We start from the raw sequence: 15170 nt of genomic DNA on the forward strand, positions 1-15170 counted from the left end.
CGGAGAGTGCCGAAGAAAATCCCCTCCAGCAAGATTCGGCACAGGAGGATGGAGAAGCCAGCCCTCATGAGAGAGCGGCAGACAGAGAGGTCGAGGACGATAATTATATACCTCCCTCCGAAGACGAGGCAAGCCTCGACGACGACGAATTCGTCATGCCAGAGGATCCCGTCGAGCAAGAGCGTTTTCAACGCAGGCTTATGGCCACGGCAAGAAGCCTCAAGAAAAAAACAGCAACATCTTAGAGCTGATCAAGATTTGCTAGTCGACAGATGGACTGAAGTCCTTGTGGCCGAAGAGCATAAACTCGAATGCCCCTCCAAAAGCTACCCAAAGCGCAGGTTGCTACCCCGATTAGAGGAGGAAGCACTTAAACCTACATCACCAGATACGGCCGACCGGCCACCTCGTGGCCGCGACAGAGAGGCCTCTCAGCCCTCCACTCAAGCCGCACCCCATACCAAGGGACGGGAAAATGCGCCAGACCTGCGAGATATGTTGGAGGACAAGGCAAGGAAAACAAGATCGATCTACGGATCGCGTGGGCGCCCCACGACTCGAGACGATAACCATCACGCCGGACACAAATCCGGTAGGGCCGAACACAGTAGACAAAGCTCATTGGAGCTACGTCATGATATAGCCCAGTACAGAGGCGCCGCACACCCACTATGCTTCACAGACGAAGTAATGGATCATCAAATCCCCGAGGGTTTCAAACCCGTAAACATCGAATCATATGATGGCACAACAGATCCTGCGGTATGGATCGAGGATTATCTCCTTCATATCCACATGGCCCGCGGCGATGATCTCCACGCCATCAAATACCTCCCACTCAAGCTTAAAGGACCAGCTCGACATTGGCTTAACAGCTTTCCAGGAGGATCAATCAGTTGTTGGGAGGACCTGGAAGCCGCATTCCTCGACAATTTCCAGGGCACTTATGTGCGACCAACAGACGCCGATGACCTAAGCCACGTAATTCAGCAGCCAGAGGAATCAGCCAGGCAATTCTAGACACGGTTCCTAACAAAGAAAAATTAAATAGTCGACTGTCCGGACGCAGAGGCCCTAGCAGCCTTCAAGCACAATATCCGTGACGAGTGGCTTGCCCGGCACCTTGGACAGGAAAAGCCAAAATCTATGGCAGCACTCACGACACTCATGACCCGCTTTTGCGCGGGAGAAGACAGCTGGCTTGCTTGTAGCAACAATATGACCAAGAACCCTGGTAATTCGGATACCAGGGACAGTAGTGGCAGGTCACGTCGCAACAAGCAGAAGCACCGCATTAATGGCGACAATGCTGAGGATACGGCAGTTAATGCCGGATTCAGAGGCTATAAATCCGGTCTGCGGAAAAAGCCATTCAACAGAAATCCTAGGGACCCGTCCAGTTTGGACCGAATACTCGACCGCTTGTGCCAGATACATGGCATCCCCGAAAAGCCGGCCAATCACACCAACAGGGATTGTTGGGTGTTCAAGCAGGCAGGCAAGTTAAATGCCGAAAATAAAGACAAGGGGCTGAATAGCGATGACGACGAAGAACCCCGGCCGCCGAACAACAGTGGACAGAAGGGTTTTCCCCCACAAGTGCGGATGGTGAACATGATATACGCAACCCACATCCCCAAGAGGGAGCGGAAGCGCGCGTTAAGGGACGTATACGCGGTAGAGCCAGTCGCCCCAAAGTTCAACCCATGGTCCTCCTGCCCAATCACCTTTTATCGAAGGGACCATCCCACTAGCACCCGTCATGGCAGATTCACCGCATTGGTTCTAGACCCAATTATTGACGGATTTCATCTCACTAGAGTCCTTATGGACGGCGGCAGCAGCCTGAACCTGCTTTACCAGGATACAGTGCGGAAAATGGGCATAGATCCGTCGAGGATTAAGCCCACCAAAACGACCTTTAAAGGCGTAATACCAGGTGTAGAGGCCAACTGTACAGGCTCAGTCACACTTGAAGTGGTCTTCGGATCTCCGGATAATTTCCGAAGCGAGGAGTTAATCTTCGACATAGTCCCATTCCGCAGTGGCTATCACGCACTGCTCGGACGAACCGCATTCACCAAGTTCAATGCGGTACCGCACTACGCATACCTTAAGCTCAAGATGCCAGGCCCTCGAGGAGTAATTACGGTCAATGGAAACACCGAATGCTCCCTCCGAACGGAGGAGCACACGGCGGCCCTTGCAGCGGAAGTACAAAGCAGCCTCTCCAGGCAGTTCTCCAGTCCGGCCATTAAACGTCCGGACACCGTCAAGCGCGCCCGGAGTAACCTACAACAAGACCGCCTGGCACGTTCCGAGCAGGCGTAGCAATGCGGCCCCAACCCCAGCCCTCGCAAAAATGCGACACCAGTGCTTCGCGTACATAACTACGCTCTAGAAATACCATGGGTACAGGGGGAGGGGCACCATCATGGCACGCCCGAAACACGGCTTAAACCGCACCAGGGGCTACCGATTTTTTAATTTTCTCTTACTTTCAGGACTCCATTCTTCGGAAGGCCTGTTCGGCAGTTCAATTGCCGCACAAACGATGCAAGAACCAGGGAAGCAGACAAGCCATGCCGCATTACGGAACACCCAGGTGGTCTCTATCACGAGCAGTATACCTGTTTCGCATACTATTCCGCAACCTGCCCCTGGAACGGACATGTTAAATAGTCCAACGTTTTGCTTATCACATTATTTGTATCATTCTGCTTTGATCGCAGCCCTTATTAATAAACAATGCCTAGCTTTTGTCTATTTTTGCATTACTCTTTTTTTTACAAATATATGTTCCTTAACGACATGACGCACCCGTACACTTTGGTACGGCCAAAATACGCTAGGGGATCTAGCACCCCTCAATGTGGTGTGAGAAGTCCGAACACTTTAACAAGTGCGGCACTCCGAACTTATAACATTATATGCATCGGCTCCGAATCATGTCTTGGGTCAATAGTTGGGTTTGCCCGGCTCCTATGTTTTGGTGCCTTACGTTCCGCTATGTCGGCTAAGGTAGCACTAGGAGAACTACTGCGATTGTGCCCCAGTTGAGCTGGGTCGAGCATCTCAGTAGAGAAAGCTAAAACTGACTGTCATGATGAAGCAAGAGCTGGTCGCTGTTCGAGAGGTTTTTCGAGTCCCTAAAGATTTATGCCGCTTAGAGCGAGGATTCGGCTCTGTCCGGCCAAGGCGTGGATAGCGCCCCGAACTCGGTCTTCCGAATACCAGGGGCTTCGCCGAAATTTAAAATTATAGAATTCTATGGCTAAGTGAGAGTGTTCAAGCATTATAGTCTGATTGCCTTGTTCGTTGTGCTGAGCGCCTCCCTCGAAGGACCCAAACATGGGAAAAAGAGCGCTCAGGTTTATCCCCGAACACCCCAGCACTAGCGGCACGGGGGCAGAAGCCGATGACTCGCCATCTCTCAGAATTGATAAACAGCCGCACAGAAGGTAATATTTTAAATTCCAACAACATTGCTTAGCACATATGAACAACTTTTCAGCGCATAGGACAAAACGAGCGAGTTTTACTCAAAAATTACATCCCTGGAACATTCATCCGCCATGAGGCAGGCACCCTTCAGAACATCCTTATAATAATTCTCGGGCTTGCGATGCTCTTTCCCCGGTGGTGGCCCGGCCTTCACAAGCTTCTCAGCATCCATCTTGCCCCAGTGCACCTTAGCACGGGCAAGGGCCCTACGGGCACCTTCAATGCAGACGGAGCGCTTGATGACTTCGAGCCTTGGACAGGCCCCCACCAGCCGCCGCACTAGCCCAAAATAGCTCCCAGGCAGAGCCTCTCCAGGCCACAGCCGAACTATGAGGCCCTTCATGGCCTGTTCGGCCGCCTTGTGGAGCTCGACCAGTTGCTTCAGCTGGTCGCTCAGGGGCATGGGGTGTCCGGCCTCAGCATACTGAGACCAGAACACCTTCTCTGTCGAGCTGCCCTCCTTGGCTCGATAGAATGCGGCGGCATCGGACGCGCTACGGGGAAGATCTGCGAATGCTCCTGGAGAACTCCGGATTCGGGTAAGTAACAAGTAACTCACGTTTATGTGTTTGCTTTGCATAAAGAATGCCTTACCCGCCGCTATCTTTTTCACCGCATCCAACTCCTGGAGGGTCTTCTGGGATTCGGCCTTGGCAGACTTGGCATTTTCAATAGCCATCGCGAGCTCGGACGCTCGCGCCTTTGAGTCAAGCTCCAAACTCTCATGTTTTTTCATGAGAGCCTGGAGCTCTTGCCGCACCTCGCCAACCTGGGCCTCATACTTCTCCCGCTCGGTGCGCTCCGTGGTCGCCCTCTTCTCGGCCTCGAATAGCGCTTGCTTAAGGGTCGCCACCTCAGACGTGGCCCCTAGAATAGCCACGATAATCCTGTCATTTTTTGCAATTGCACTTTTTTATATATATTTAAACAAGGTATTTCTCACCTTCCTTGTCCTCGAGCTGCTTCTTGGCACGCCCGAGCTCTTGCTCGGACTGCTCGAGGCTCTGCTTTAGCGTGTCCACTTCCGAAGTCAGTGCGGCGAACACCAGCAGAGAAGCCTGCATACGCATATTGACTCCTTTTTGTTAGACTCCTGCGAATTTTATTTGATCCTCTATTCGGCTTTTCTTCTCGAACGCCAAACAGAGCATCAGGGACTACTGTCTATGCGGTAATATTATTTACACATTCCTTACTTACCTCAAAGCCTGTTAAAAGGCTAGTACAAGCTTCAGTCAGTCCGCTCTTGGCGGACTGAACCTTCTGGACCACCGCACTCATAATGGTGCGGTGCTCCTCGTCGATGGAGGCGCCTTTGAGCACCTCCAACAGATTGTCCGGCGCCTCCGGTTGGATGGGGGTCACCGGCACGGTGGGCTTGCTCCTCTTGGAAGGAGGTCGCCCGCCGGACTCTGGAACCTTTGAAGGTTCCGGAGCGGTGTCCGGCCTAGAGCCGGACTTGGAGCCCTGGGGGGTTTTATCCCCTTTACTCCTGGAGTCCGGGAGGTTGCCTTGCGGCGCCTCCAGGACCACCTCCTCCTGGCTTGGAACCTGTTGGGACAACACTTTGGCGTCGTCCGTAGGGCGGGGGGAGGAAGCCGTCGGAAGTGAATTCACGTCCGACGAGTCCAGTGAACCGCTCGACGACGCGTCGAGCCGGTCTTTGGGTGGGCTGCATAATCATATTTGACATAAGGGAAAGCTGTGCAATAAAGGAATACTATGAATTACTCTGGTGTCCGTATACTTATGATTTCGCCAGGGGCTTGGCCCTGAGCGGCCACTCCGCTCCGCCGTCGTCGGCGTTGGTGGAGTAGTCCGGAGGAAGGGTTTTCCCCTTCTTGGACCCTTCGGCCTCCCCAGTGTGGGCGGCCTTCCTTTTCTTCTCTCCCCCCGCTGGAGGGGGAGAGGTCTCTTCTTCCTCCTCCTCGTCTTCACGGGAGGAATGCGCCTTGGAGCCGTCGGATGATGAACCCGACACCTTTGGGCGTCGGGCACTTTTTTGAGTCCCCGCGGCCTTCTTCGTGGCCTTCTTCTCTGGCACCGCATAGGGTGCCGGAACCAGAAGCTTCGCCAAGCGAGCATCGGCTGGGTCTTCGGGCAAAGGAGCCGGATAGTCGATCTGTCCGGACTTCGCCTGCCAATCCTGTCAAAGGTAAGGGAGCTTAAATCCCGCATAGAGTTAAACTATGAAAAACTAATACCCTGTAAAAGGTACAAACAACTTACCGCGTTAGCGTGACGCTGCGCAATGAATCCGCGATCCTCGGTAGCGGATGCGGGAGCCTCGGCGCCCTTAAAAAGCACCTTCCAGGCATCTTCGTACGTCGTGTCGAAGAGCCTGCTCAGAGTTCGGTGCTGCGCAGGGTTGAACTCCCACAGATTGAAGGCCCGTTGTTGACACGGGAGGATCCGGCGGATGAGCATAACCTGGACTACGTTGACAAGCTTGAGCTGCTTGTCCACCAGGGTTTGGATGCATGTTTGCAGTCCAGTCACCTCTCCTTTGCTGCCCCACGACAGGCCCGTCTCTTTCCAGGACGTGAGCCGCGTTGGGGGTCCGGACCGGAACTCGGGGGCTGCGACCCACTTAGGGTCGCGTGGCTCAGTGATGTAAAACCACCCCGATTGCCACCCCTTCAGGGTCTCCACAAAGGAGCCCTCGAGCCATAAGACGTTGGGCATCTTGCCCACCATGGCGCCTCCGCACTCCGCCTGGTTGCCGCGCACCACCTTCGGCTTGACATTGAAAGTCTTGAGCCATAGGCCGAAATGGGGGCGGATGCGGAGGAAAGCCTCGCACACGACGATAAACGCTGAGATGTTGAGGATGAAGTTCGGGGCCAGATCATGGAAATCCAGGCCGTAGTAGAACATGAGTCCCCGGACGAATGGGTGGATAGGAAAGCCCAGTCCGCGGAGGAAGTGTGGAAGGAACACTACCCTCTCATGGGGCCTTGGGGTGGGGAGGAGCTGCCCCTCTTCGGGAAGCTGGTATGCGATGTCGTTAGACAAGTATCCGGCCTTCCTCAGTTTTTTTATGTGTCCCTCCGTGACGGAGGAGACCATCCACTTGCCTCCCGCTCCGGACATGGCTGGAGAAGGTTGAGGTGGGGAGTGCGGACTTGGGCGCTGGAGCTCGAGTGTGCGAAAATGGATAGGCAAAGGAGGAAGAAGGCGTAGGTGAAAAGGTGGATCCTTATCCCCTTATATGGGTGGACGCAACTACGTGTCCCCACCAGCCTGGTAAAACTCGCTTATCTCCAAGCGCCATAATCAATGGCGCGGTTGGGTTACCCACGCCCGTATTGATGAGAATCTCGGAATAAGGGGACACGATCTCTGCTTTAACAAGACGTGCCAAGGAAACCGCCTCGCATGACACGCTGAGGTGGGACAATAAAACGATTCGAATAAAGGCTTGGCCGTGGTGCGATGTCACACTACGGAATACGTCAGCAGATTAGATTTGTGTAAATATTATTCTCTCTATGGCAATATGTGGAAACTTATTTTGTAGAGCCGGACACTATCTTTGTGTTCAAAATCTTCTATGAAGTACTTGGAGGAGGAACCCGCCTTGCAATGCCAAAGACAATCTGCGCGCCAGACTCGTCGTCATTGAAGCCTGGTTCAGGGGCTACTGAGGGAGTCCTGGATTAGGGGGTGTCCGGATGGCCGGACTATACCTTCAGCCGGACTCCTGGACTATGAAGATACAAGATTGAAGACTTCGTCCCATGTCCGGAAGGGACTTTCCTTGGCGTGGAAGGCAAGCTTGGCGATACGGATATGTAGATCTCCTACCATTGTAACCGACTTTGTGTAACCCTAACCCTATCCGGTGTCTATATAAACCGGAGGGTTTTAGTCTGTAGGACAACATACAGAACAACAATCATACCATAGGCTAGCTTCTAGGGTTTAGCCTCTCCGATCTCGTGGTAGATATACTCTTGTACTACCCATATCATCAATATTAATCAAGCAGGACGTAGGGTTTTACCTCCATCAAGAGGGCCCAAACCTGGGTAAAACTTCGTGTCCCTTGCCTCCTGTTACCATTCGGCCTAGACGCACAGTTTGGGACCCCCTACCCGAGATCCGCCAGTTTTGACACCGACAGAGACCTATTCTGCACAACTCCAAAAGTCCTGAAACTTCACGGAGGCACGTTTTGGAATATATAAAAAATACTAGAGAAAGAATCAACCAGAGGGGGCCCACACCCTGGCCACGAGAGTGGGGGGCGCGCACTACCCCCTGGGCGCGCCCCCTGCCTCGTGGGCCCCCTGGTAGGCCTCCGGTGACCATATTCTGCTATATGAAGCCTTTCGTCCGAGAAAAATAAGAAGGAAGCTTTCGGGACGAAACACCGCCGCCACGAGGCGGAAACTTGGCGGAACCAATCTAGGGCTCCGGCGGAGCTATTCTGCCGGGGAAACTTCCCTCCGGGAGGGGGAAATCATCACCATCATCATCACCACCGATCCTCTCATCGGGAGGGGGTCAATCTTCATCAACATCTTCACCAGGACCATCTCCTCTCAAACCGTAGTTCATCTCTTGTATCCAATCTTTGTCCCAAAACCTCAGATTGGTACCTGTGGGTTGCTAGTAGTGTTGATTACTCCTTGTAGTTGATGCTAGTTGGATTATTCGGTGAAAGATCATATGTTCAGATCTTTTATGCATATTAATACCCCTCCGATTATGAACATGAATATGATTTGTGAGTAGTTACGTTTGTTCCTGAGGACATGGGAGAAGTCTTGCTATAAGTAGTCATGTGAATTTGGTATTCGTTCGATATTTTGATGAGATGTATGTTGTCTTTCCTCTAGTGGTGTTATGTGAACGTCGACCACATGACACTTCACCATTGTTTGGGCCTAGAGGAAGGCATTGGGAAGTAATAAGTCGATGATGGGTTGCTAGAGTGACAGAAGCTTAAACCCTAGTTTATGCGTTGCTTCGTAAGGGGCTGATTTGGATCCATATGTTTCATGCTATGGTTAGGTTTACCTTAATACTTCTTTTGTAGTTGCAGATGCTTGCAATAGGGGTTAATCATAAGTGTTATTCTTGTCCAAGGAAGGGCAGCACCCAAGCACTGGTCCACCCACATATCAAATTATCAAAGTAACGAACGTGAATCATATGAACATGATGAAAACTAGCTTGACGATAATTCCCATATGTCCTCGGGAGCGTTTTACTTTATATAAGAGTTTGCCCAGGCTTGTCCTTTGCTATAAAAAGGATTGGGCCACCTTGCTGCACCTTGTTTACTTTTGTTACTTGTTACCCGTTACAAATTACCTTATCACAAAACTATCTGTTACCGATAATTTCAGTGCTTGCAGAGAATACCTTGCTGAAAACTGCTTATCATTTCCTTCTGCTCCTCGTTGGGTTCAACACTCTTACTTATTGAAAGGACTACGATAGATCCCCTACACTTGTGGGTCATCAAGACTCTTTTCTGGCGCCGTTGCCGGGGAGTGAAGCGCCTTTCGTAGGTGGAATTTGGTAAGGAAAAATTTATATAGTGTGCTGAAATTTACTGTCACTTGTTACTATGGAACATAATCCTTTGAGGGGCTTGTTCGGGGTATCTTTGCCCTGACCAGTAGAGCAAAGAGTTGCTCCTCAACCTACTGAAAATGTTTACTTTGAAATTCCTTCGGGTATGATAGAGAAACTGCTAGCTAATCCTTTTACAGGAGATGGAACATTGCATCCTGACTTGCACCTAATCTATGTGGATGAAGTTTGTGGATTATTTAAGCTTGCAGGTAAGCCCGAGGATGTTATCAAGAAGAAGGTCTTCCCTTCATCTTAGAAGGGAGAGGCATTGACATGGTTTAGGCTATGTGATGATATGGGATCATGGAACTACAAACGATTGAAATTGAAATTTCATCAGAAGTTTTATCCTATGCATCTTGTTCATCATGATCGTAATTATATATATAATTTTTGGCCTCGCGAAGGAGAAAGCATCGCTCAAGCTTGGGGGAGGCTTAAGTTAATGTTATATTCGTGCCCCAATCATGAGCTCTCAAGAGAAATTATTATTCAAAAAAATTATGCTCGGCTTTCTCTCAATAATCGTTCCATGCTCGATACTTCTTGTACTGGTTCTTTTATGATGATGACTATTGAATTCAAATGGGATTTATTGGAAAGAATTAAATGCAACTCTGAATATTGGGATCTTGACGAAGGTAAAGAGTCAGGTATAACACCTAAGTTTGACTGTGTTAAATCTTTTATGGATACCGATGCTTTTCGTGAATTTAGCACTAAATATGGACTTGACTCTGAGATAGTAGCTTATTTCTGTGAATCATTTGCTACTCATGTTGATCTCCCTAAGGATAAGTGGTTTAAATATCATCCTCCCATTGAAGTAAAGGTAGTTGAACCTATTAAAGTTGAAGAAAAGACTATCACTTATAATGTTGATCCTATTGTTCCTACTACTTATATTGAGAAACCACCTTTTCCTGTTAGAACAAAGGATCATGCTAAAGCTTCAACTGTGGTTCACAAAAGTAATACTAGAACACATACACCTTCTGAGCAAATTAAAGTTGAACCTAGTATTGCTATGGTTAAAGATCTCTTGGTCGATAATATTGTTGGGCATGTTATTTACTTCTGTGATGAAGCTGCTAGGATTGCTAGACCCGATACTAAAAATAAACATAGACCTGTTGTAGGCATGCCTGTTATTTCTGTTAAAATAGGAGATCATTGTTATCATGGCTTATGTGATATGGGTGCAAGTGCAAGTGCAATACCTCATTCCTTATATAAAGAAATTATGCATGACATTGCACTTGCTGAGATAGAAGAAATTGATGTTACAATTAAGCTTGCCAATAGAGATACTATCTCAACGGTTGGGATTGTTAGAGATGTTGAAGTCTTGTGTGGGAAAGTAAAGTATCCTGCTGATTTTCTTGTTCTTGGTTCCCCACAAGATGGGTTTTGCCCTATTATATTTGGTAGACCCTTCTTGAATACTGTTAATGCCAGGATAGATTACAAAAAGGATGTTGTTACTATTGGTTTAGGGGATATGCCTCATGAGTTTAATTTTGCTAAATTTCGTAGACAACGCCATGATAAAGAATTGCCTAGTAAAGATGAAATTATTGGTCTTGCTTCTATTGTCGTGCCTCCTAATGATCTTTTAAAACAATATTTGCTAGACCATGAGAATGATATGTTTATGAATGACAGAAGGGAAATAGATGAAGTATTCTTTAAACAGAGACCTGTTTTGAAACATAACTTGCCTGGTGAAATTCTAGGAGATCCTCCTCCACCCAAGGGTGATCCAGTGTTTGAGCTTAAACCATTACCTGATACTCTTAAATATGCTTATATTGATGAAAAGGAGATATATCCTGCTATTATTAGTGCTAACCTTTCAGAGCAGGAAGAAGAGAAATTATTGAAAACTTTAAAGAAGCACCGTGCTGCTATTGGATATACTCTTCATGATCTTAAACGCATTAGTCCCACTCTATGCCAACACAAAATAAAATTAGAGAAAGATGCTAAACTGGTCATTGATCACCAACGACAGTTAAATTCTAAGATGAAAGAAGTGGTAAGAAAAGAAATACTAAAGTTTCTGGAGGCAGGTATAATTTATCCTGTTGCTGATAGTGAGTGGGTAAGTCCTGTCCATTGTGTCCCTAAGAAGGGAGGTATTACTGTTGTTCCTAATGATAAAGATGAATTGATCCCACAAAGAAATTATCATAGTCTATAGAATGGTAATTGATTTCTGCAAATTGAATAAAGCTACTAAAAAGGATCATTACTCCTTACCTTTTATTGATCAAATGCTAGAAAGACTATCCAAACATACATATTTTTGCTTTCTAGATGGTTATTCTGGTTTCTCTCAAATACCTGTGTCAAAAGAGGACCAAGAAAAGCCACTTTTACTTGTCCTTTCGGCACCTTTGCTTATAGACATATGCCTTTTGGTTTATGCAATGCACCTGCTACCTTTCAAAGATGCATGATGGCTATATTCTTTGATTTTTGTGAAAATATTGTTGAGGTTTTCATGGATGATTTCTCCGTTTACGGATCTTCTTTTGATGATTGCTTAAGCAACCTTGATCGAGTTTTGCAGAGATGTGAAGAAACTAACCTTGTCTTGAATTGGGAGAAGTGCCACTTTATGGTTAATGAAGGCATTGTCTTGGGACATAAAATTTCTGAAAGAGGTATAGAAGTTGATAAAGCTAAAGTTGATGCTATTGAAAAGACGCCGTGTCCTAAGGACATTAATGGTATAAGAAGTTTCCTTGGTCATGCCAGTTTTTATAGGAGGTTCATTAAGGACTTCTCTAAAATTTCTAGGCCTCTAACTAATCTCTTACAAAAAGATGTTCCTTTTGTCTTTGATGATGATTGTGTAGAAGCATTTGAAATACTTAAGAAAGCTTTGATTTCTGCACCTATTGTTCAACCACCTGATTGGAATTTACCCTTTGAAATTATGTGTGATGCTAGTGATTATGCTATAGGTGCTGTTCTAGGACAAAGAGTTGATAAGAAGTTAAATGTTATCCAATATGCTAGTAAAACTCTAGACAGTGCCCATAGAAATTATGCTAGTACTGAAAAAGAATTTTTAGCAGTTGTATTTGCTTGTGATAAGTTCAGACCTTATATTGTTGATTCTAAAGTAACTGTTCACACTGATCATGCTGCTATTAAATATCTTATGGAAAAAAAGATGCTAAACCTAGACTTATTAGATGGGTTCTCCCGCTACAAGAATTTGATTTGCATATTATTGATAGAAAGGGAGCTGAGAACCCCCTTGTAGATAACTTGTCTAGGTTAGAGAATGTTCTTGATGACCCACTACCTATTGATGATAGCTTTCCTGATGAACAATTACCTGTCATAAATGCTTCTCGTACTGCTCCATGGTATGCTGATTATGCTAATTACATTGTTGCTAAATTTATACCACCCAGTTTCACATACCAACAAAAGAACAAGTTTTTCTATGATTTAAGAAATTACTTCTGGGATGACCCACACCTTTATAAAGGAGTAGATGGTGTTAATAGACGTTGTGTACCTGAGCATGAACAAGAACAAATCCTACGCAAGTGTCACTCCGAGGCTTATGGAGGACACCACGCTGGAGATAGAACTGCACATAAGGTATTGCAATCCGGTTTTTATTGGCCTACTCTATTCAAAGATGCCCGTAAGTTTGTCTTGTCTTGTGATGAATGTCAAAGAATTGGTAATATTAGCAGACGTCAAGAAATGCCTATGAATTATTCACTTGTTATTAAACCATTTGATGTTTGGGGCTTTGATTATATGGGACCGTTTCCTTCCTCTAATGGCTATACACATATTTTAGTTGCTGTTGATTACGTTACTAAGTGGGTAGAAGCTATTCCAACTAGTAGTGCAGATCATAATGCCTCTATTAAGATGCTTAAAGAAGTTATTTTTCCAAGGTTTGGAGTCCCTAGAAATTTAAGGACTGATGGTGGTTCACAATTCATTCATGGTGCTTTTCGTAAAATGCTTGCTAAGTATGATGTTAATCATGGCATTGCATCTCCTTATCACCCGCAATCTAGTGGTCAAGTAGAACTGAGTAATAGAGAGCTCAAATTAATTTTGTAAAAGACTGTTAATAGATCTAGAAAGAATTGGTCTAAGAAACTTGATGATGCATTATGGGCTTATAGAACTGCATATAAAAATCCTATGGGTATGTCTCCGTATAAAATGGTTTATGGAAAAGCATGTCACTTACCTCTCAAACTTGAACATAAGGCATATTGGGCCATTAAAGAGCTCAATTATGATTTCAAACTTGCCGGTGAGAAGAGGTTATTTGACATTAGCTCACTTGATGAATGGAGAACTCAAGCCTATGAGAATGCCAAACTGTTTAAAGAAAAGGTTAAAAGATGGCATGACAAAAGGATACAAAAGCGTTAGTTCAACGTAGGTGATTATGTTTTGTTATACAACTCTCGTTTAAGGTTTTTTGCAGGAAAACTTCTCTCTAAATGGGAAGGTCCTTACGTTATCGAGGAGGTCTATCGTTCCGGTGCCATAAAAATCAACAACTTCAAAGGCACAAATCCGAAGGTCGTGAATGGTCAAAGAATTAAATATTATATCTCAAGTAATCCAATAAATGTTGAAACCAATGTTATTGAAACCGTAACCCCGGAGGAATACATAAGGGACACTTTCCAGAATGTTTCAGACTCCGAAAAGGAATAGGTATGTGGTACGGTAAGTAAACCTTCTCCAAAACAGATCTAATAGCAATTTTTCTCCGTTTTGGAATATTTAAGAAAATAGGAAAATAAGAAGTAGTCCGAAATGGACACGAGGCGTCCATGAGGGTGGAGGGCACGTCCCCTGCCTCGTGGGCACCTCGTGTGCTCTCTGGACTCCGTTTTCTTCCACGATACGTATTTTGGTCGGTAAAAATTCATTACATAATCTCCCGAAGGTTTTAACCACCTTACCACAACACAATCCTTTGTTTTCGTTTTGAGTTGTTTCTGTCGCAGATTTGATCAAGATGTCTTCTCAAGAGTCAGTCGGGGAGAGTCGGGTATCTAACCCAACACTGGTCCCAATAGCAAACAGTGATGCCGATTACTTTGGGCCATCAACTGAGGGAGAGATGGAGGCCGACCTGAAAGGGATAGACGTCATGGAGGAAGATCAAGAAGTTACCTCTCGTCTCAAAGCCATATTCACCATGGAGGAAATTTAGAGCTCACTAATTCTAAACTTGGTCATCCCTCCCAATGTTAGATTTCTTTCTTATGAAAATATGAAAAAGAGTGTTACTTGTTCTCCCGCAGCTATGCAACATCCGTGGGTGCAAGGAGCTTTAACCGTCACGGGTAAGCTCCGTGAGGAAATAATGGACCTCAAGAAGCAAGTCGATAAGCTCGAGGAGGAGAATCGTATCCTGAGGGGCATCGTCGCCAAGAATATCACATCACCACCTCCGAAGAAAGAGATATAATCACATGGGCATGGGCACTCCCCTCGGCAACTGCCAAGCTTGGGGGAGGTCCCCTGGTATCGTATAACCATCACACTCCTATCTTTACCGTTTTTCTTAGTTCGATCCTTTTGGTAATATCTTGATCTAGTAGAATAAAGTTTTAGTATGATCTATTTTTGAGTTTTGCTTTATGATCCTTCTATGTAATCGAGTCTTTGAGCTATATATAATAAAGATTAGTGTTGAAGTCAAGGGCTTGATTATCTTGCTATGATCTTGAGGGAATAAAAGAAAGAATAAAAAGAAATAAAAGAGATCATATTGATCTTATGGAGAGTAATGACTTCACATATAAATAGTATGATGAATAAAAGTTGTTGAGAGTTGACAAACGTAGTTTTGGTCATCGTTGCAATAAATAGGAAATAATAAAGAAAGAGAGGTTTTCACATATAAATATACTATCTTGGACATCTTTTATGATTGTGAGCACTCACTAAATTATGACATGCTAAAGAGTTGATGTTGGACAAGGAAGACAACATAATGGGTTATGTTTTCTTATATCCGAAATAAAGTATTTATCATGGATCATCCAACATGTTGAGCTTGCCTT

Source organism: Triticum urartu, chromosome 4A (assembly GCF_056163025.1).
Source record: "Triticum urartu cultivar PI428250 chromosome 4A, HENAU_Tu73, whole genome shotgun sequence".
In the NCBI taxonomy this organism is placed as follows: Eukaryota; Viridiplantae; Streptophyta; class Magnoliopsida; order Poales; family Poaceae; genus Triticum; species Triticum urartu.